The sequence below is a fragment of the Trematomus bernacchii genome, unplaced genomic scaffold, assembly GCF_902827165.1.
Source record: "Trematomus bernacchii unplaced genomic scaffold, fTreBer1.1, whole genome shotgun sequence".
Classification (NCBI taxonomy): Eukaryota; Metazoa; Chordata; class Actinopteri; order Perciformes; family Nototheniidae; genus Trematomus; species Trematomus bernacchii.
The window spans coordinates 5,176,107-5,200,077 of record NW_022988066.1 but is presented as its reverse complement, the minus strand read 5'-3'; positions in this window follow the sequence as shown (position 1 = coordinate 5,200,077).

The following is a 23,971-nucleotide window of genomic DNA, read 5'->3' as shown; positions in this document are numbered from 1 at the left end:
TTGGGGCACATTTGTTTTAGGCAGTGCTTGACTTCAGCAAAAATGAACAGGGGACCACATATTTGGTAAATACGCCTGCTTAACACACAAATAACACAGAATGGTCCAGCAGTGCTCGGCTTGTGGCAAATGTCTCTGCTGCTCATGCTTAAGTACCATATAAACAATCCATTGTTTTACACTGGGCACTTTTATGGGGCCTGTAGCTTTGACAACAGAAGAATTTACTTGAGCACCCCAAAGAGCTGTGGAGCATGCTGCAATGGTTTAAGGAACAAGAAACAGCATGAGGGCGGGGAGGGGGGTGGTGTGCGGTGAGGGTAGTTTGCCAATACTGCTGACAAAGGTGGTGGTAAGCTTGTTTGTCTGTGTGTAGACCTGTGTGAGTATGAGAGTGCAATACTTGGAACTGACAAACACGTGCTGTGAGAGACGCTCTTTTTCCTTCACATTCAAATGTCACTTTCTTTAATCTTGGGTAATATTCCATCGAAATGTCTTGAACTTATCAAAGCAAACCTAGCAATGATCTATGTTGAAGCCATCGTTGCGCCACCACTAATGATATCTGAATGCCAATCACAAATGGCATACAGCGATGAATGGCTCACGAACAAAGCTGAAGGAAGCAGCTGCACACAAAGAGCATCAGTACGCTCATTTTAGAGGAGGTTGACAGAGGGTCAGTCTGTGATGTAGCATTCAGGGATTTTCTGAAGAGAAAGATTAACAATGTAACTCTCATTCCACAAGGGGTGCCTAAGAAAACACAATAGAAGATTGTTTTGAAGCAGTGTGCCGCTGAGCTTACTCTAATATTGGTTTATTTGTCGCAAGTACATTTGTTTTCACGATTTTCAACAACATTATTGCATGATTTTCTCATATTTATTTCTCATGCTTATTTCACTGCTAGGAGTAAAGGCAACATGAGGATTTTTTTCAATAAACAACATGGAAGAAAACAAGTCGAAAAACAATCAGACTTCAACAAGAATGGCTGGCGTAACATGTATTATGATAACACGCACCAAGCCCCTGCTCTAAATAATTGATGCTCCTTTTCTTCCCATCGGCCAACTTCTGATACTCAATTTCCATAAAGATGAAAGAAACAAAAAAAGAATGAAGAAGAGAGAAAGAAGGTGAAATAAAAGAAAAGGAACTGAGGCTGCACAGCTCTGTGCTGCAGAGGAATTCAAGAGTTGCCTGTGATGGCTGAGACTCAGAGGAACAGCAGACCCAGGAGGCCTGCAGCACCGCGCAGTGATGGGAATGCAAAATAAGATGAAGAGCTGCCTCAATGAGATCTTATCAAACGCAAACACCAGCTTTCAGGAAGACCAGGGGGGCCGCAATGTTCACGAGGGCAGGTTTAACCTCCTCTTCACATTTGTTGACAAATGCCACAAAACAGATGAGACGAGCGGAATAATAGTCCAACGGCAAGCCATCTGAGAAAATAACAGAGGTAGGCGGAAGCCATTTTGGGTGTAGCGGGCAAAGCAGGGGTATCTGAGGCTCAGGCTGGATGTTAACCTCAAAGCTGTGGCAGAAAGAGAACAAAAAAACGTGCCAGCCTTTAATCTGCTTGTCTGTGGCTGGTCAATAAGAAGCCCTGGTTGGACTGCTTTATTGAAACACTCTCACAGGTTGGCCTGCCAGGTAGCCGGGCATTAACATTGGCTCCCCGAGAAGCTGTCAGGATTTATTAGTCAGTATCACTGGTACTCAGCCAGCAGGTGTCAGCTCTGGCAGAGAAGGAGAGACAGAGACAGATTCATAGATATAAAGAGAGAGAGAGAGAGAGAGAGAGAGAGAGAGAGAGAGAGAGAGAGAGAGAGAGAGAGAGAGAGAGAGAGAGAGAGAGAGAGAGAGAGAGACAGACAGATGGGCAAAGAGACTGGTAAACACAAAACTAGCTTTTCTCTCTTTTTTGCTGGTTGACAACAAGTGTGTAATTTGCCTATTTTTTAATGAGTCAAATCTCAAGAATAGTAATATGGCTCCTCTCATAGTTAGATATTCTATAATAATGAAAAGGAGGACAAGCAATGACATGCTTGTGTTAAGAGGCATTCATTTCCTGACAGCTGAAAGATGCTGCTGTGTGTGAGAACACCTGCACTACACATGTGTGTACACACACACACACACACACACACACACACACACACACACACACACACACACACACACACACACACACACACACACACACACACACACACACAACACACACACACACACACACACACACACACACACACACACACACACACACACACACACACACACACACACACACCACACACACACACACACACACACACACACACACACACACACACACACACACACACACACACACACACACACACACACACACACACACACACACACACACACACACACACACACACACACACACACACACACACACACACAATATCACTCTGGGGCCAACATATGGTCTCTTCTCCTCTTTGATCTGTGCTTTGGCCTTCAAAAGTTAACTTAATTGTTTTGCTACTGTTTGGACTGCTTTAACATCACCGTGCACTCGAGATGTGGGGAAGGGGGGCATTTTCCTCTGTTGCTAAGCAACAGGCACAGTCTAACTACCCTGCCAAGGAATAAACAGCCGAGCCATTAATGAGGGTACAAAGACTCAACTTCAAATGCCTGACGCTGCCATCAACTAAAATATGTGCTTGTAATGAGATACTTCGAGAAAACACAGTTCATACTCTGTATTCCAGAGCATATACACTTCATGTGTGTCTTTAAGATTATTGTCTCCGTCTAGTGACAAGTCCCTGAGGCAACGTATGGACTCGCTGCGCGTCAGGGAGAGATAACAGCCAGAGGCATCAGGTTACAGATGAAGCCGATTGTAATTGTGATAAAGCATGGAGTCGTACTGTAGTTACATACTGGATCATGATACACAGAGATATAGGCTGTTTAACCGGCAGGTAAAAGGGCAACTAATTATATTTGTTCTTGTACATTTATCCAGTCATTTTTGGTTTAAATAATTGATTTAGCACTGGTCTTTTTTTGTCTAATTCTAATATGACAAAAGACTAAAGGCCTGAGTATTGGTAATATACAAATAAGAAATTCAATAATGTTTTTAATATATTTTTGGACATTTAAATCAGTAATCATTTAGTCTTTAAAAGGTTTTCTTTTTCAAATGTCCAACTCAATTCCGAGATAATAGTTGAGAATGTATTATTTCTCGAAACAACCCCCTCTAAAAACCACATGTATTTCATTTACTATAGTAATAGAAATGTGAGAAGCCTAAACCAAAGAATCCAAGTTTCAAATAAATTATGTCAATGGACTTATCCATTTCGGACTAATTGTTTCATAGATAACTTGAAACAAAAATGAAGTACATAAGCATTAAATAAAAACACATTGGGTTTTAAATGACACAGCTAGAGCACTTGTACTTTTAATTAAAGAAGTGGAGGCTGGTGCCAAGGACACTGATTTATCATTAAAGATATGCTTGTTGTACAGCACGTCTGTCTGTGTGTAATCAGCCTGGAGCTCAGAGGAAAAAATAAGTGCTTGATTGTTTATTGTAGTACATTATTCCTGAGGCAATATGCATTGTCACAGCACAAGTTGAATAGTTAATTCTGCAGAGGTCCCCTGGTCTCTAATGAAATTTAAATAGCTGCATGTCCCAGAGCTAATCCCTCTTTGTTTTCTGTTCCTGGCAGGTGTACTCATTAGGAATGTTATTTTATTTTACATTCATTCTAGAAAAAAAACCTTGCTTACAGCCAGAAGTTTATTTAACTTTGTATACTCTGTAAAGTTGACCCTTCTCATATTATTCTCAATAAGACTTGGATTCAGTGCTCAAGGCAAAGCAGAATGATTTAACACTAATGTATTCAAGAATGTGTTGACAAAATGTCCTTGCAAACACATTTTGTAGCCGGAATTTATTGAATTCCTATTCACAGACAGGAAGCTTTCTTATGAGTTCCTTAATACAAACTGAAAGCATTAAATCAGCTGCGAGGATGCAGGTCTTTAAAATGCAATAGTAAATATATACAGGAAATTCCTTTTATATTACCTAATGACATCACTATCAGTTTGTAAAAGATGAAAGCTTACAACATAATTAATTCCCATGTAATATCTGTAGAGGGATAAGCTCTCCCTCTACAGAGTGCAATCTGTGAGCCATTGTATACAGTAGGTGTATATGCTGTGAAGGCAGTGAATAAAGCGCCATATTACTGATTCTAGTGTTAATGGTGAACAAGTTGTGCTTGATTTGGATCATTAAATGTATTAGGCATCATGTGTTTATCAGCTGACATGTTAATCATTTTTAGGATGATCTGCATTGTTTGTAATTCAGACCGATCCAGTCAAATAGAATGAAATGCATCCATGTTTGTGAGGAATCTTGTGACCGATGGGTGTCAAGGCCCATCAAGTCATTGTTTTAACTGAATGGTATCCGTTAGGAAAAAAATCCCCTTAGAAATCAGCAAGCAGATGAATATGAATAAAATGAATAATGTAAAACTCAACCATTGCGCAATCATATTACAAGACTGGAGGACTGCTAAAAAAGGATCTGCTACAAAATGATGTGTTCCTCACCCTCACTATGTGGCTTTATCAAGACAAGCACTTTTTACTCAGCCTTGTGAAGAGGCCAGTAGCTTGTGACTTTGAGGAGGAGTTTTTAAATTGATCTCCTCCTCAAAGCTATACTTCTCAAGGTTAAATGCCACCTCCTTGTGGTCTGTATATTGACTTAGAATCCACTTCAAGAAAACTTTTTTTGCAGAGTCTGGTAAAGATTAAGTCGCAATTCATCCATCTAACACATGTTGTGTAGATGTCATAGATCAATAGAGGCAAGCATGTGACTAACAACAAGCCAGTTACCTCAATACTGCATCAACAGCCCACGTAAGATCCGGGAAAGGCACTCTGGGTGTGATATTGACCTCACAGTAATGCAGTATGAGTGCAATCGTTAACAAGCTCTGCAGAAAGAAAATGTAAGGCCAGCTCTAACTTCCAAAACAAGCAGTACAATTACAGTCACGAGTGCATGCAGCGTTGGGGAGGTTATGTGTTTATTGCATCGGCCCCATCTATGACCAGTTTGCACCTGTGGGGCTAATTAAAAGGAATGATTGCACTTTGATCAAGAGAGGTAAGACTATGTATAAGCTGCGATGAGAGATGGTGAAAGGCCTAATTGCTGTGTTGTGGCAGCCGAAGAATTGTGAAGCTCTAAGCGTGTCGTGGGAGGAAGGTTGTTTGTTATATAAAGCACAAGTTAAAACACACACACACACACACACACACACACACACACACACACACACACACACACACACACACACACACACACACACACACACACACACACACACACACACACACACACACACACACAACACACACACACACACACACACACACACACACACACACACACACACACACACACACACACACACACACACACACACACACACACACACACACACACACACACACACACACACCACACACACAACACCACACACACACACACACACACACCTTTCAGATCAGGCTTTAGTGGTAATTTTCTCTCGGCTCGGAAACAGCTGATACCTGCGTTCAGTGCATCCACCCACTGCCTCTCTCCCAGTTTCTCACTCACCCACTGGTTCCTCGTGGTCGACTGGTGAGTGGCATTCATTATACAGTTAAACCATCATAGTGAAATAAGTTTATTGTCCAATATTCTGTACAAATATTGGAATGCGGGCCGCCTGTTGACTCAGTGGTTAGAGCTGGTTCGGCTCTGGCCTGCGTAATTATTTAGCAATGTCATCTCCCATGTCTCCCTCTTTCAACACTGCATCTGCATCACAAAAGGCACTCTCACCCCAAAAATAACTAATCTGATTGTGAGGTCTGCATAAGTGCTTTGTCACTGATTGCCAATGCTACATTGTTAACGAGTCCATGTTAACACTGAATGAGAGCCAGTTAATGTTAGTTGTGGCAGCTGGAGCAGGTGCTATAAACTTATATTGTGATGCGTTCAGGCTCTATTAAGTCAAGAACATTTGAATAGTGTGTTTCTATTAACATAGATATAGACGTGGGTTTGACTGATTCCTGATGAAATACAAGCGTGTTTCTTGATTTGATTACATTATTTCCTTTCAAGAAATCAATCGGATGTTTGCTTATTTTGTCACGATCTTGGTTCTATGTCACGGTTTTAGTTTTGTGTGTCTGGTAATGGGTTTTGTTTTGCTGTTCTTTTCTCCCTGTTTCATGTTTTCCTCCTTGTTCTTGTCTGGTCCTTCTCCCTGTGTTTTCCTCCCTGTCGTTAGTTTCCCTGGTGTGTCTGATTGTCTGATTGTGTTCACCTGTTGCCCTTGTGTTTCTCCTTCCCTGCCCGGCTGTTTCACGTCTCGTGATTACCCCTCCCTGTATTTAGTCTTGTCTTGTCCTGTGTTTCCTCGTCGGTTCATTGTTTGTTTTTCCTGTCTCCCTCCATGTCAGTCACGGTCAGTCTTTCGGTAAATGTTTTTTCCTTGTGCTTTCGTTTTGTTTCAAGTCATGTTTTTTGTCATCAGCTTTTGTAATAAAGCTCGCTTTTGTTTATAGACCTTTACCCTTTTTGTAGTCTGCATTTGGGTCCTACCTTTTTCCGCAATCCGTAACAGTGATCTTAACATATTTGATTTAGAGTTTTGTTAACATAATACGATTTAAGAGCATACTGTATGTTTGCAGTCCTACAAAGTGAAACACAGGTTTGCAGTTTGTTATCTTTTTACTCACAATGCTGCTAACAAATGGAGAAAGAGTTAGGCGATTCAAACCAAAGTATCTTCTAAAGAGTTGTACAACATGCTGCATAATGAACTGTCAGATAGGATCAAACTCTTAATTAATCCAGAGTCGGCTGTGACTTTACTTTGATGTTTTTGTTAGCAGCTAACAAAAAGGAAACTGAAAGATGCAATCCAAGTTTCACCTAGTTTACAAGAGTGCTCTCGGGCATTAGACAAGTCTGAATATCACAACAAGAACAAAACAATGTAATTATTTTGAACCGAAAGGAGACAAGTGTGTGCATAAATGCAGCTTATGTTAACCGAGTCAGTGAGTCTAAAAAAGGAAGTGGAAATTGTTTCAGACTCTACTGTAGCTTGTCTCATGAGTGTCAGGTAAGACTTCTGTAAAATCCGGAAACACCGAAGAGTGTACTTGCACTGCACAGTGAATACTGACAGGAACTGAAAAATAGCAAATTAGGAATTGGAAAGATTTGGATTCAAACTTTTAGGTTGAGGAAAGGAAGACTTAGCGATAGAGAGGGCGAGAGGGCAGTCTTTGTTTCCCTTTTATGAGTTACTCAAATGAAGTGCAAAGCAGTTCAGAGATGTCAAGAAACAGAGCAGACATTGAATAAAAACAACCCCTGTATGTATATGTTTGTGTTAGAGATGAGACAATAAAAGAAATGGGCATTTACTAAATATGGTTGGGCATTCCTTGGACTGTGAGACTGCAGAGTCTCAGAGAGCAGAGTAGTCACGTAGCAATACCAGAAAATAAATTATTGTTGCTTTACCTTTTTTTATAATTGGCACAAACGGGTAAGGTGGTTGTACTTTTGTACATGTTTGTTTTATAGGACACTGAATGGACAAAGAATGAATAGTTTTGAATCATATTCAGTGGTAGAAAGGGTAGTAGGCAAATACCAAAATGTAGAAATCCTCAATTGTTATGTGTCATTGTCCACTGTGGACATTGCATAGATGGGTGACAATAGCCCCCCCTCCATGCAATGTCCACTGTGGACATTGCATAGATGGGTGACAATAGCCCCCCCTCCCCCCAGCTGTACAGGTACCATTCTTCACCTCCTCTCATGTCAGATAACCTATAAAGTCCTTCAGGAAATAAAAGACATTAGATGACAAGAGGCTGTTGTTCATCATGCATGCCCTCAACTCAAAGGGGGGTTATTTGAACTGTCGTCAAATTGTAACTCTGACAATGAATGTCAGTTTAAAAAGCAAAAGTAGATTAAGTATTTCCATAGCAACAAAGACAAAAGCCAGTCACCGCACATCGAAATCTCTCGACTGTCAAAATATTATTAAAGTATTTAAGGCTTTTCTCATACTAATTTCATACAGGAGCCCATGTACAGTATAACATGCTGTATTGAACATGTGTTTAACCCGAGATGGACCAATCCATAATCCCTGGGTGTCAACATTTAGAGACTCAGTGCTCCTGGACTTCCTCACACAGCACTGCTAAACCACATAGATACAGTTCACTTTAGAAAAGAATTAAGAAAGTGTAGAATTTGGTTAACAACGTTTTGTATATCAAACAACATTTTTTATTTCCAATAATAAATGCATGTCCGCTAAAGCCTAGGGAGGAGGAGGAAATTCCGGCCAGACACCTCTCATTGATCTGCTCAGAAGGACTGCAGACCAGGCAGGGTAGTGATTTTTCAATACCAGAGCCAATCTATTGTCACAGTTCAGGAGCAATATTAAAATGATACTTAAAGGTGGGGTAGGTAATTTTGGAGAAACCAGCTCGAGTGCGCTAGAATTTGAAAATACACAACCGGAAAAAATCTGCCACTTCCTTACAGAGCCCCTCCTCCAACACACACGAACAGTAACTCAAATAAACAAAAGGTTAAAATTAGCAAGATTGCTATACATCTTGGAAACAAATTACACCATTGACAGAAAAGTACACAAAGCCAATTTTGATGCTGAATTCATCACTTGGGTCAAAGCATAAATGTGCCAGTTTAAGCTACTCAAATTTGAAGATGCACAGTTGCTCAAAAATACTTGTTCCCGTTAAATATTATGTAATATACTTTATAATGTGTTTGACTATTGGTGCTATCATAACATATTTACACAATGACATTTTTGATAAAAGTCCTCAATGTGGATGTTAAGACTTTGTGGTTAAAGACAACTAATACAAAATAGAAAAGTAAATCACATTACTGGGATCCAGCCTTTAAAACCAGGCATAACAATCATGCCATATTACAATATCCAAAATCTTAGACGATATACTCTCATATCACAATAGTGATAAAGTATTAATCTACAGCCCTAGTTCCCAGCAGTGACTCTTTCACATGTTTCTATTCTTTCAGAAACTGTCTCCATTAGATAAAGAGGCAACAGTCTGCTGAACAATCCATAAAGATAACTACCTCAGGAATTCATTGATATTGTAATGAATAATTGCCACAAATCCTACACACTGATCCTACAGTACATTACTTTAATCAGGATGGTGAGAGAGAGGGTTATAAAAGATCACTTAGTCAACATGTCAATCACTTAGCCTTGGGTACTTTGGTAACAAAGCAAAGTATTCTTTTTTCTTAGATGACCCCAATTTACCTCGGTCACCTCTTGTCCCATGCTAACTCAAACGGGACTAAAAAGAAAGCCATGTTTTCAGGTTTTCATTTTGTCCATCAGCACTATTCTATTGATAGGGAGGGTGGGTTGGGGCTCCTGTTCACAGCTACCTCTTCCATCTTGATGTTCCATCCAGCACAGCAGGTTTGGCATCACTACAGTGAGCACATTAGTGCACGCTTGTGAAGAAACCACATGTTAACTCCTCTTTGCTGACAAGCGCAGAGAACAGCAGAACACATACTGGCCCATTTTGTACAGGACACACATCATCAGGAGGCTTTTTGTTAGATTATAAAAAATGTACAATACATTGCACCATCTCTGGGTTGTTACATTTTAACAGCACTCATTCCTCCTACAAGGACCACTGCAGGGAGAGGCATTGGTGTGGACACTGCTCTCCGTTAGTTATACCTCCTCTTTTGTCCATTTAGTTTTTACAGCCGTGTTGATGTTGATCAGATTGGCAAGCATTAAATAGAACTGCATTTCCCATTCTAGTAGATGCTCAGATATAAAACATTATGAGCCTCTGTATGAGCCGACTGAACAATAAATGATTTAGATTAAAAACTACAAGGCCCACTTACTAAAATGCTGGTTGGTAAAACTGCTGCAATCGTAGAAAAGTACTCATGAGGCATAGAAGGCTCGGGGACACTTGATAATATGTTATTACGTTTATAAGAATCTGCAAAGTTATAGTACCTAAAGCTGTCAGATAGATGTAGTAGTATGGTAAAAGTTCAATATTTGAATGTGAGATGTAATGAAATTAATTGATTAAGTAGCAAAAAAGGACAACCTCACTACGCCATGCTTACTTTCAAGTTTAGCTAAATATCAAGGTAATTACGTGTGATATGTTGTCATATATGTTGTGGTCAGCTAAAACATTCCCACTGCGCCAAAATACAATCCAGATCAAAGTAGGATACCATCATCCACTTTATACAGGGTTTAACTTCAATGTCCCTGCAGGTGATCAAAGAGAAAAGATACAACCTCTGAAAAGGTCATCTCAAAATGCTTAACTTTCGGAATTCTTGAAATATAAGAGTAAATATTTGTTTAAAAATACACAAACCAAACACCACTGCACATACAGTATCTACCACGCTCAATAGTCTCGTTCCAGCATTAAATCAATGTATGTAACCCTCCCCGATTCATTTAAATAGACAATTACAAATCAATTTGTCATTTTCTTTATTTTAAAACTATGAATCACTTAATTTTTTATATGAAGCTGGAATTTATTCTCTTTGGACTTTGAAACAATAGTAATCTTCCTACCAAACATTTTAATTTAAATTCAAGGTGCAAGTGTTTGTTTACAATATGATTCTGATGCTTTTCCCAAAGTAAATAGGCTCATTTTGGTGTAGCTCATTTGTTTAAGAAATGTCTATATAATACATAATAAATAACATTGATCCCTTTTTATGAGATAATGTTTCTGTAATGTCCCGTGGTGTTGTTCTAAAACAACACAGTATTCATCTAAAAAAATATATCCCATGAAACTAATGAATATTTGAAACAGACTAAATAAAACAATTTGAAAACAAAAATACACAAACCCAACAGGGCTACACAGAGGAAATGTAACAAAGTGAGCTAAAAGAGGATTTAACAGTCGTTGAATTTGCCTGCCAAATCCCACTGCTGTATTGTGCAAACAAAGACTTCGCTTGGTTAACCTTATCAAATGCTGATAATCTATGAAATGAATTCCAGACCTGGAAATGGTAGTTCACGGCAGCTCTGTGATGCAGTGATAGTGTTTTAGCTGCGTGTGTATCCATTCTGCTCTCTTCTTACCTCCTGTCTATGTTCAGATTGTGTATATATTTGCAGACTCTCCCCTACTGCAGCCTTCTTCACAGAGGGCACTCTACCATGGTGCACACTGTATTGGGCTTTAAATAAAATTCTAGAGGGTATGTCAGTGAAATGATTGAACTGATGGGAGGTTTGGAGGAGCACGCAGGAGGAGGGTGTCTGAGGCTTTGTAGCTGATGTGCTGTGCATTCATAAAATACACCTAATGGCTTGTTTTATGAACAGCAGTGATTCATTCTTTTCTTTTTTTCTGTTCTTTTCTTGAGACTGATTGCTTTTGAAAGATTGAGACGATAATGCTGTGAGATACAAATGAGGAAGCTGTGAAAAATCTCATTTGAAAAAGCAAGGGGAAGCGTAGCCTTGTAAACAAAATTCTATTTCACATTGTTAGAAGGTAATTTGTCTCCATCGTGCCTGGCAGAGCCTTCATAAATAAAACGGTACACATTGCAGGTGCACTGCTTCTCTTTTCTTTTGTTTTTCCTCCACTTTAGCTTTGTTTGCTCTACCGATTGCATGCAAATCAGACCTATATATAGTCAAATGGAAGATTAGAAAGAGCACAATTATTAATATAATATAATATAGTGGGTTTTGTTTTGCAATATTCTCACACTGTAATAATATGTGAGGTTCTTTATTAACTTGTGAAAATGTAATTTTACTGTTCAATGAAAGTAGCAACATTTACGTATCTGAACATTTGTCTACCATGCAATTATGCAAAACCCATGCGATAAAAAAGAAAATTGCATAAAATCTCAATCAAGCAATTTTGTAACCACTAGCAGGACAAAAAAGTTATTTTCGGTAATGTGCGTTATTCCACACACATTACACAAAAAGCAACACAGCATCCCATTGGATGTCACTTTCTCACCAACAATTGATTAAAGACCCACCAATCCAGAACTCAAATGATAAGTAGATAATGTTGATCAACAAATATTTAATTGTTTTTTCCTTTTAGGACCAGATTAACTTTTTACATGGGTTGCCTATAATTCAGGTTGTAGGTGTTTGGTCAAGACTAGGCCTTCAGTGCACTGTAGCATCACTGACAGAGATACACAGATCTGTTAAATATCAGGTGCATCGGTGCAACCAATGACAATGTTTATTTGGACTTAAGTTTTGGTCACATGTGGATTTAACAAATGAAAGGCCACCCCCTATAATGGCAGGAAGGTCTCCTCTAAATATGCTGCAGAATCATCTAGTGTAAGGCTCTTTGGATTGTTTAAATATTAAAATGCTACCCAAACTCTCTGCTAGTAAGTGCAGATCCTGAAAGATCTATTCTAGGCTTTGACATACACGGTCAGAGAACAAGTCTTTCTCAGTGAAAAACACCTGGAGATATAACCAAGTGGGTGCCTAGCAACAGATATTGAGACTAAATGGTCAGAAATAGGGTTACTGTAGGTCAAAAGGAGATTAAATATGTCAGGGAAGAAGAAAATATTTGCGTGGGAGGCATTTTGTACAAGACCAGTAAATGATAGTGGATTTGGGGAAAAGTGACGCCAAATCATGATGATTAAAGCTTTAACTGGATAACATATTGTTATTCACGTCACGTGTGCCCACTCCATTGTGCTTGAAAGATATTAAACTGGACTCAGTTCTACCTTTCTGGTGCTTTCAGTATAAAAAACTACAAATTACTTGATGGATCAAAACAAAATTAAAGAAAATAATTTTCAACATTCTTTCATTACATTACATTACATATCACTTGTTAGACGCTTTTATCCAAAGCGACTTACATACTCAATACTGTGGGCAATCCCCACAGGAGCAATTTTGGGGTGAAGTGTCTTGCCCAGGGACACAACGACATGCTGACTGCTGTGGGATTTAAACCTGTGACCCCCTGATCCGAACACCAACACACAACCCACTGCACCACACGCCTCCTTTCATATGAACACATTGAACAATACGTGGAACAGAAAAAGGACAAAAAAGATATATCGTTACAAGTGTTGTTATCTACCAACACAGAACTAAGTGTGTAATACTGCAGTCTTTCGCGATGCGTTTATCACTCAAGTTGACATTGCGGTGAAGATAAAAAAAAAACAATATATTCTGCGGCCCACAATCAGATAACTGGCATGGATAGTGCATGCTTATCTCGTAGTGTTTCTGTACAAATGACATGCTGCATTATGGTTTCAATATGACACCTCCCACACAGTTGAGCTCATTACTGTCATTGCTGATTGTAACGTTATTTTCCTTATTTTGACCAAGCACCCATTAATCTCACATCAATCTCCACTCTGCTCAGAATAGCAAGGTAAGGATTTATTAGCCGTCCAAATACAATGTGCCATAAAATAAGGGGCCTGGAAAAAGGTTTCCAAGAAGCAGTAATTGTTTGTTTCGGTGCCAAAACGTGTGTAGTCATAGTGCAAGGACAGCGTTTTTAGAGACATTTAGATTAAAAAATCATGGATTAATTAAGAAAAAACATCCCACCAACTGTACAGACACACACTGAGCTGTCCCTATGGACTAGGTGAACTCCAGTTTAGACTCGTTTCAGAATAACTAGGCCTAGATAAGGTTATTTTTCATTTTGAAAATAGAGAAATGTGTTTCTGATGAAATATGCGTTTTGCTGATAGCAAACATGCACTAAGTTATTGGTTTATTCGATGCAGCTCTACACCTGATTCAATATCCCTGCTATAAATATTTTGTGAAGCTTCTGATATTCAGTGTTTTTTACAGCCTCAGAGGTGTTGATTCAACACTTTGGTGATTCTGCATTGATTGGATGTGTTGGATTGAATAATAATACTGAAATTCTGTTTCTCCCATGTATGTAAATGAAGGTAGATAACACTCTGCATGAGATTGTACAATTATACTAATAAAGTGAAAGCTTTTGTTTTTCACAGTTCTCAGCTAATGTTTTAAGCATCTTGGCTTTTTGCTTCACACAAAGCCACAGGGTACAACATATCATAATACCTGTATCAGCCCATCAGAGTCTAGACTCAACCTGCTACCACTGTGGGAATAATGTCACTAGTCTATAGGTATAATTATGTATATAAAATCATACAATAGCCTTTCCCCCCCCCCCCCCCCCCCCCAATGCAACACCCTGTGTAAACTAAACTGTTAATGTTGCTCACCTTATCTGCCTGTTTGGTTACATGTACATACGTGACTACTCCTTGGTGAAGCAGCTCAGAATTAGTTACATTTTGTCACAAAAAAACACAATATCAATAGCAAGTGAACGAAAAGAAAAAAATCTTACCTGTCTGGAGTTATTCTTTCTTGTGTTCCTCCTCAAAGGGTCCTTCCTTTTACCATCGGTAAATCCGTTTTTGCATGAGGATCCTGGTAATAAGGAAAATGTGTTGATGTTCATTTCCGGACAGTGGTTAAACTTAATTGGCGAAATTGATATTTGGAAACACTGACTGTAGTTTATTTATTCTTTTGAGCTGTTACGGAGACATTAGTCCGTTAATCCGTTCGTAAGTTAATAAGTAACTTGCCCTAGCTAGTTAGCTAGCGCCTGCTAATGTTAGCTCCCTGTTGCTCTGTCCGAGTTGGAGTTGCACCTCCTGTCTTCTTCGACTGCGTCATCACCATTTTCCTGCAACAACAGGTGGGACAAATCTAGGCAGTTTGGGCAAGACTTTCCAAACGTGCTGATTGTTTATTTGTCTGGCTCTTTTTCAATGTAGTTGTCTGTGTATGCTTGACGGACATGGACAGCGTTGGTGGAAACAGCTTGGGTTATAAGCAGGGTTGCCAACTCTCACGCATCTGGCGTGTGACACACGCTTTCACTCTCAACCTCACGCTCTCACGCTGCCCAAACTATTCTCACGCCAAAAACAAGAATACGAAGACTAGAAACGGTTTTGAAAACTTTTGTCACGTAGTGATCGTCTTCTCAATAGAACATCTTTGATAATGTCTTCTGGCCAATCAGAATCACGATAACGGCGTGGTGTTGTTGCAGGAAGTCCCGACGGAGAATACTTTTGCGGTAGTACATCTCTATACATCGACAGAACATTACGTGTTGATAGAAATCAACACGTAATGAAATAAGACCCCACGGTTTGATGATTGATAGGTGTGTGGGCTGTCTTTCATTTTGACACACAGAACAATGGGGGCTATCCACCCTTATCCACAATGTAAAGTAATTCACACAGCCTCTTCCCTCTTCTCTCTGTGAGGAGCAGCAGGTTCAGCTTTCAGAACAAAGTAACAAAAAACTAATATGGCATTCATTTTTTTAAATGTGTAGTAATAGATTTATTTATTTTTCTTCTCAAGAGAGTACCAAAATGTGTATTTTATGTTAGTATTTAAAAGAATCTCCTGGGGGAGAATCCCCCCAGAGCCCCCTGCAGGGGTTGGGTTTTCAGCATGTCAACTCTTTCACCTGTGGGGAAATTGCAGGATTGGCTCCAGGTCGCCCTTTTTATTTACTACAAGACAAATGTGCCTTTTTATTTCATACAGTTCAATTTGGATTGAGACAGGGAAATAATCTAAACCTCACGCGTGGCGTTTCACTGTCGGGGGGGGAGCGTGTATGTAATTACATTGCAAATACTGACTTGAGCCCCAACACTGTATGGGTTAGCCCTACCATAGATTACCCAACAAAAATACTCTGGAGCGCATGCGCAGATCTAAGATCCAGTAGAAATGATAAAAAAGTAAAAGTCTGCTGCTTATTATTCTACTATAGCCAAAATAGAGTCAAAGAGTATATGAGAGTGAGAGTGTGTTAATATATTTGGCAGTTTGGAGTAAGTCTGTAGATTTGTTTGTGTGTGTGTGTTTCATGTATAGGCCTCTCACGATAATTAATTTTGTTGGATACATTTTCCCGGAAATGATTGCGATAAACGATAATATTGTCGGCACCGTTGTATGACCATTTTAGACCACTGACATAATGATAATATATAATAATAATTCAAGTACATCCTTTCAAACTGCTAGTCACATCCTCATGTAAATGGCAATTTATCGAGGTCAGAAAAGTTATCGAGTTCATTTTTATTTATCGTACGATAAGTCAATTAATTGCTTATCGCGACAGGCACACAATAAAACAATGGAAACAAACATGTTTGACTTTCATTAGTGAATGAAACTGTGTGCCCTTTATAGTCTGTGTCCAATATTGTGTATTTGTATATATTGTATATATATCCTATATATATGCTAAGCTCCCGCTGCTGACACGATAGCAGTCATTTCGTGCGCATATGTGTAATTAAACCGAATTAAAACCATGATATCAAAATCTCACTCCAGCCAGGTACCCAAAGTTGGCAACCCTGTTATAAGGTCTTGTCAGGATGGGAAACCTTACCTATAGCTACCTCAGGAACTTTGGTACTTAAAACATCCCGCCATCCACTGCAGGTGGAAGGTGAGCGGGGTTACCTTTGCGGTCCCAACGGTGTCTCGCCCCCATGGTACCCACTTAAGCTTTTGCTTTACTCCCACCTTCTGGTATAAGTATAACATTGCAGCTTTCAGCTATCTGCTTATTGTTATCGACCAAATCTCAAATAAGTCTAAATTCATGATTTTTACAAATAACTAAAGCCGCATTTTCACAAATCACCATCATACTGACATTTCAATGTAATGTTTTATTCTCATTGGTAATGGTAAATATTGAAAACTGACATCTTGATTTACAGATGTTATGATCTAATGGGAGCAGGGTGAAGAAAAATCTTAGTTTAGTTTGCATGCCCTTCTCAAAACTTAAATCAATAATATAAATAGATTGTCTGCCAATTGCAGCTAGCTTACTTTACAACGGACAGCCTAATGAAAAGAAACAACTTCTGAAAATGTAAAAATGAATGACTGTCACTCAACTTAAAGTAAAACAGTCTGTTAAAGTGTTTTCTTGAATCCACTATATGAATTATTATCACTTCTCTTGTATGTTATACAAACAATGACTTCATATCGTATATATGATATAACAAGTCCTACAAATAAAATGTCATTCATAATTTGGCTTTTTTCATGTAATTGTATTGTTAAGCATTATCTCAATGTGGGACTAGACTCCAAATACAGAGGTGAACTCAGTGTAGCCTCTGCAATGGCAGTAGCACAGTCTAAATGATGAACAGCCATGAAAGCAAGAACTTTTTTATTGTGTTACCTTTTGATACTGAGGATTGAGTCAGTGATTGAACTGATAACAGCACCAGAACAAGATAAGGAACAGTTATCTGAACTTGTGTTATTGTTGGCTTCGGCCCTAATCAATTGTGATGCAGTCAGCTGGATCCGGCCTAATGTTTCTCGTGAAAATGATGCAATGCTATCATAAAAGACTTATGTTTTTGCTGATAGTCTCAGTTTTCTTCTTTATCCACTGCAGAGGCAACACAAAGGAAAGGGTCAGCAGTGAACCTCTTGCCGTTACTGAATGATGGACAAACTGCACCACAGCTGTCATTCATTTTTATGCATTTATTCAGTTCATGTCTGAACCCATGTATCTTTCTGCATTTTCTGATCATTTATGCAACATTAATGCACTTTGACTCAATGGTCAGGACTGTCAACTCACAGCTGTACATACTCAAGTACTGCAACTTAAGCACAATTCTGAATATTAACATTTGATGATACTTTATACTTCTAATGGACAAAACTAATGTTTTACAATGTTTAAGCTGGTAACCCGTCATAACAAATAATTGTCTTGGTGGGGCCCCTTGTATTTTTTCCGATGTGCAGCACGAAAAAAATATTCTCCTTCAAATCTTCTCACATTGGTTCATTTAAAAACTGTACAAATGATCAGAAATCAGAAATTCCTTTGGTCCCCAGGAGGAAATTTGGTTATTTTACAGTGGTTTCATTTTAGGATGAAAATACACTTAAATAAAGCGAAGTTGGAAGAACAATGGAAATAGGAAATACAGTAGGTATGCAACATTCCTCGCATTGCGAAACAATATTAAAAACAACACAAATGTTAAAGTAGAAATACCGAAGAAGAGAAATGGGATTTATAACCTTTCTAAGCTTAATCACTGATGTTCAGGAGTTGGGTACCACTGGTGTAGGCAGTTTACAAAATATATAAGTACTTAAAAGGATGTGAAAATTGTTTACAGGAAGAGAACTCAAGGGTTAATCTGTTGTCTGACTGCGGATTTCATGTCTATATGTTGTCCCCCTTTTCTATGTGCTAAGGGCATTCTTTCATGTGTTTCTTGCAGCAAACCCACTACTCTCGATTTTCTATTGTTACTGTTACAGCTGCTGTTTCTGTCTGCTCGTTAACCTGTCTGAGATTGTTTGCAGCTGTGTGTAATATGTAAATGAGCTGTGTGGTTGCCCCAATGTCGTTGGCTGTCATCTCCTGGTCCTCCTCCGAAGACGCTGATTGGAGCACGCCGGGCCCGACGCTCTCCAATCCCCGTGCAATCCCAGAGCACACCTTCCGGAGATGACTACAAAGCCTGGGGACAATTATCACTAGGGAGGCTCTGCTGCAATCAGACGCCTCATACCTTTTGCTCTTGTGTCGTGGACACTACAGACTGTGTGTGGTGTGATATATGTGCTTAGTGTCGAGTGTTGATATATGTGTTTAAAGTGGTGGGTTTAGTTTCTTTTGTTAGCTGTGTTTTCCTGCAGCTCCTTCCATTAGTGCTGATTGGAAGTGATCTCAGGTGTGATAACTAGGCTCATGTTTTAGAGTCCTTTTTCTGTTATTAGCAGTAGACTTGCGCCCTTTTGGCTTAGGCTACTTTTGCTCCCTTTTTGTTGTACACCTTTGTGTTATTTCATTGAAACCCTATTATAATTACTTACCAAAACCATCTGGTGTGTGTTAACTTACTCATCCCTAGTGGGTTCGTAACAGTTACGAACATGATGGACTAAAGCTGTAAACTACTCTTCACAAGGGTCTCTGGTCACTTTCTCCAGAGATGCTGTAGATAATGTGTTTAACTACCCACTTCAAGAAATCATAAAAGACAATTATAATGAGGCTCCTCTCACCTTGTTTTAAACCATGTGGAATAAATCAGCACCAGATATTAGTCCTCTTGCATTAATTCATATAGAGTAGCAATTTGGGATAAGGATAATGTATTTATTCTGCCAACAAATGCAAACACAGTGTTGATGTCCTTAAAAGCAGAGGAATGCTGTCTTTCAAACCAACTTACATGTTTAATATAAGTGTACTTTATATTTTGCTAAATACATATTGTATTTTGGTTCTCTTGCAGGAAAACAAAAGATTGGTTATGTTCAGCCCTTGTGGGATTTGGCTTAAAGTAGCAAGGTGCACCATGCTATTATAATAATAATATCATAATAATAATAATATTGTGCACATGTTTACTATCACGTCTTATTTTTTAATTAATTCTGAACTGCCACAAAACCAATTTCCTCCGGGATAAATAAAGTATTTGAATACTGATAAAAAGGCAAAAAAAATCCACAATATGATGCCAGATTTCTTTCTGTTTGTTTTATGTGAAAGCAGATCAATGTCAGAAGCCAGATATTAAAAAAATGAATGCTAATGTTGCAGCATTCCCTACTGCTCACATCAATGAATAAATTGTTGACTACAAATGTTGTCTTCAAAATGTCATTATAAAAATAACATTATGCTTTCTCTGATGTTTCTGATTTGATATGTTACTTGGGTCAAAGCTAAAATCATTAAACAAAACAACAAAGTGCTTAACACTTGCAGTGTTTTAAGATGTCATTATGTACGAACTGGAAAACTGCTGTAAGCTAACATTTGGAAGGTTTTGGGGCTTTAACAAGCTGTACATGTAGGAGGTGAATATATGTTTTGATAGCAGATTATTTAAAGTAGCTATAAATGATTTTATTTTACAATTATAATGTATCAAACAAGAATGTGCAACCAACTTGAAAGGGGTTGCTCTTGGTAATAACTCTGAGGAGCTTAATTGTAAGTTTCTGCTCAGTGTTTATCAAGGGCTGCCAACTTTTTAATTTATTTTGGAATAGGATAGTTGCTTAAGATTTGACATGGTCATGGTCAGGAGCATACTCCTTTTGAACTTTTTCATGTTTGCAAATCTTTCCCGCTGCCCCCAAGTGGCCAATAAGATCAGTTTAAGACAAGTACGTATTTACTCTGCAATAGGTTTTAAAACTTTGCCAAGGCAAGTACAGAATATACTCCTACAAAAAACCTCAGCCCCTGATTTTTCATTCTTGCAGTCAGACAATATTGCATAGCTTTTATGATGCAGAAGAGAATTAAGTATGATTCGTATGACAGATACATTGACACAAGACCACCCACTGCAGGACAAACAGCTATGTGGCCAGGAGCTCGGAAGTCATTAGAAATGCTGTGTATTATTCATTCACTCACTCGTTGCATCTGCCGAAATTCAAATTTTGTGGGGAAAAACTGTGGGGCCACTATATGCCTGGCATGGAGCCTGATTTAGGATAGCATTGAAACTTAATTTAACATTCACACTGGGGCTCACAGCATCATCCAGGAACACTTACTGTAGGATTAAATCGTCATTTGGGGCTCTGTATGCACATTTACTCAACAGGATGTACATTGATTACACAGCAGTAGAGAACATAAATGACAAAGAATGTTTCCGTCCAAGTCAATCCAGCCTTAAGTAAACTTGCCCCCAGACTGTGAACACTTCGATCCCATTGTGTCATGTTAGTTCACATACAACTCCTGGCTAAAAACATGCAGACACTGGTGATCTCCTAAACCCATTTTGCATAATAAAAGATGTGCTCTATTGTTGTGAGTGTTGGGGTTTATAACCAAACACAACATGATCTGTTACATCTTATTAAATGTGAGGACCTTAACACACTAAGGCACTCTAAAGTAGTCACATATTAAATGTTCAAATTGTGCTAGAATAAAATTGAAGAGCTAAAATACACTTACTTTGCAAGAATAGCATCAGTAAGACTGAAAGATGCAGCCAAACCCCTGGAAAAGTGAAACAAATCTAAAACTCTGAAGCCTTTCTTTCACATCTGTTGTGTTTTTACAGATGCCAAAACTAGATTATGTTCTGAGGCAACTCATCAAGATGAGTGACAAAGTACTGATGACTCACCAGCTTTAGGGGATATGAGGGTTGAACCAGTTCTTCAAAAAATAAATGCATGTTGCAGCTTTTAATGTATCTTGTTAAAGAAGGCATCTGTTGAGGTGTTGAATTCAGAAGTCAAACTTGAGATTTATACAGTTTCTTTGCTCGAGTATGACCATCATATTTTTTTGGGACGAATGGAAAAGGTTTGTCCATCTACTAAACATAATGCTTTTTTTCGAGTTATCAAAGCAATTTCCAGAGGCAAACAACAGCAGAAATGGCAGATGAAAGCATCAGAACAGGGCCATTATAGACGGAATAGAAAAGAGTCTGAGAAAACTTAGTAATGTTCCTCTCAAGGCTGGTAATGGAAAGGTTATTGTGAGCCCTCGCAGCACCGCTGGGCTGTTATCACTGCAGCCACGTGTTTTCACTGCAGCCTCTCTCTGTGTGTTCGTGCAGGCAGGCTGGAGCTACATTTTCTGAGCAATAGCTGCCACACATTCCTATTTTAAATTAATAGTATGAAACTGCTAGGTAGTTATGCACAAATTGCATTGCAGCTAGTGAGTATATTTTCAAGTTGTATAAGAGCGTTTTTGATATCATCATACACACCAATACTTTTTTAACATTTACAAATGAAGGATTATCTATCGCAGTCGACCCACAGTTGCATACCTCCTTCATCCAGTCAAGTTTATATCCATGTCTTTGCAAAATGTCAAAACTTCAAGCTTTTATTCTATGAGAATATATTTTTTATAATTAGCAAATTCATTCTTAATGGTTTTTTTCTGACGTCACAGTGACCTTTTCGTGTCCAATTGGACTTTTGTGCAAAATGTTAAGAAATGTCACCCTAGAGATTCCTGCTGTATCACGTGCATGAACATTGGAGGTACAGACAGATAAGGCATCATGTTCATAATGTATGCAGTGAGGTTGGACGGGTCTTAAGGCTGGAACATGGAAGTAGCCCCAGAAGAAGAATGCGTTGATGAGAAAAGTGCCTCCTCTCACTTTAGTGCAGAGAGCAGAGAGCTGGCACAAGCAACTGGTAAACCACCAGACATGCACTTAGTGTTGATCGCTGTTTTCTAAACAGTGTATATCGTGTCACACAAGTGACACCACATAGGATATAAACAGATGGAGGGATAGCTAAATTGTCTGGTAGACAGAACAGGAATCAACATACAGATAAGAATGTACCAAAGGAAACCATGATCTTTATCAAGTGGAATTGTTGAGAATAAGTATGAATTTATGAGAGGAAAGTCCAAATATTTAGAATAAAATGGAAATACAAAAGTGACATTTTTGGGAATAAAGTAGAAAGATTTTGAGAAAGGGTTTGACCTTTTAGTTTTGATGCCTGGCATGTCAACAATAAGTAAATGAGGAAGAAGATTATTTTTTGCATTTGAAGAAAACTTTAAAATGCTGAGAATGTTAATGAAACAAAGAGAATAGACATGGGCGCTTTGAGAATAAAACCAACTAGTAGGTTTAGCGCATGTTGCAACTGTTCGACTTTGTTCTCAAGATCCAAAATAAAATAAAAATGACTTTTTATCATGTATTCACTCATGCCTGGCCCTAATACTCTTCCATAGTTTATAAATATGTATAGATGTATTCATTCTTGAATGCGCTTATATTGTGAAACTCAAAATCTATTTTTGAAAATATCCACAAGCTACTCCACACCCACTGATGCTTTAAAGGAGCCACGGGTAATTAGCTGTTGGTAGCCAACTGCGTTTTTTTTAAAGATCAACCAGAAAATAAAGAAACAAGTATTTGATATGTAGTTGCTTATTGCTTATAAATCACAAAAACCTGCAGCGAATAGTGTACTTTGACTGATTGTGATGGGATTTGTTATGCGCATCAAGCTGTGTTTTAAATCCCAGCATGTTAACTTTGCTTATAAAATGATGCCCTCAGGCTACATGTCCCACTTTTAATCCGTTATATTTTCAAGGCTGTTGCAAATACTGTGATGAAAAGGAAAATAATGACAGTATGCAAGTGGAGGACTACAACACACAATCCCTGATTTGCAAGCTGATTTCTGGAGCAATCAGGAAGCGTTTGCTAGTTTTGCAGCCTTGACATGTGGCTCTAATCTCCAAGCAGGAGTGGAGCACAAAGCAAACCCCCAATGTGCTTTGTGCATCCACTAGAATTTGTAAGAGCATACCTGTGTGGTGTCAATCATGTAGACATCGCGCATTAGATTAAATCTTGCCAGACATCAATCACAGGATTGCAACTGGAAGCAGCAACCGTATTCTCTCCAGGATTAAGCTGCTTTTAAATTGGCTGCAGAGAACAAAATGAGCTGTGGAGCAGAAAAGCAAAGTAAGCCAGAGGATGGAGGAGGAGAAACAGTGGATAATGAGCTTTGTAAGGGAAAAACCTATGCCGCTATGTTTAACTTTGAGAATTACGTTCCTGGTTGTGTGAAATGAGAAATTATTC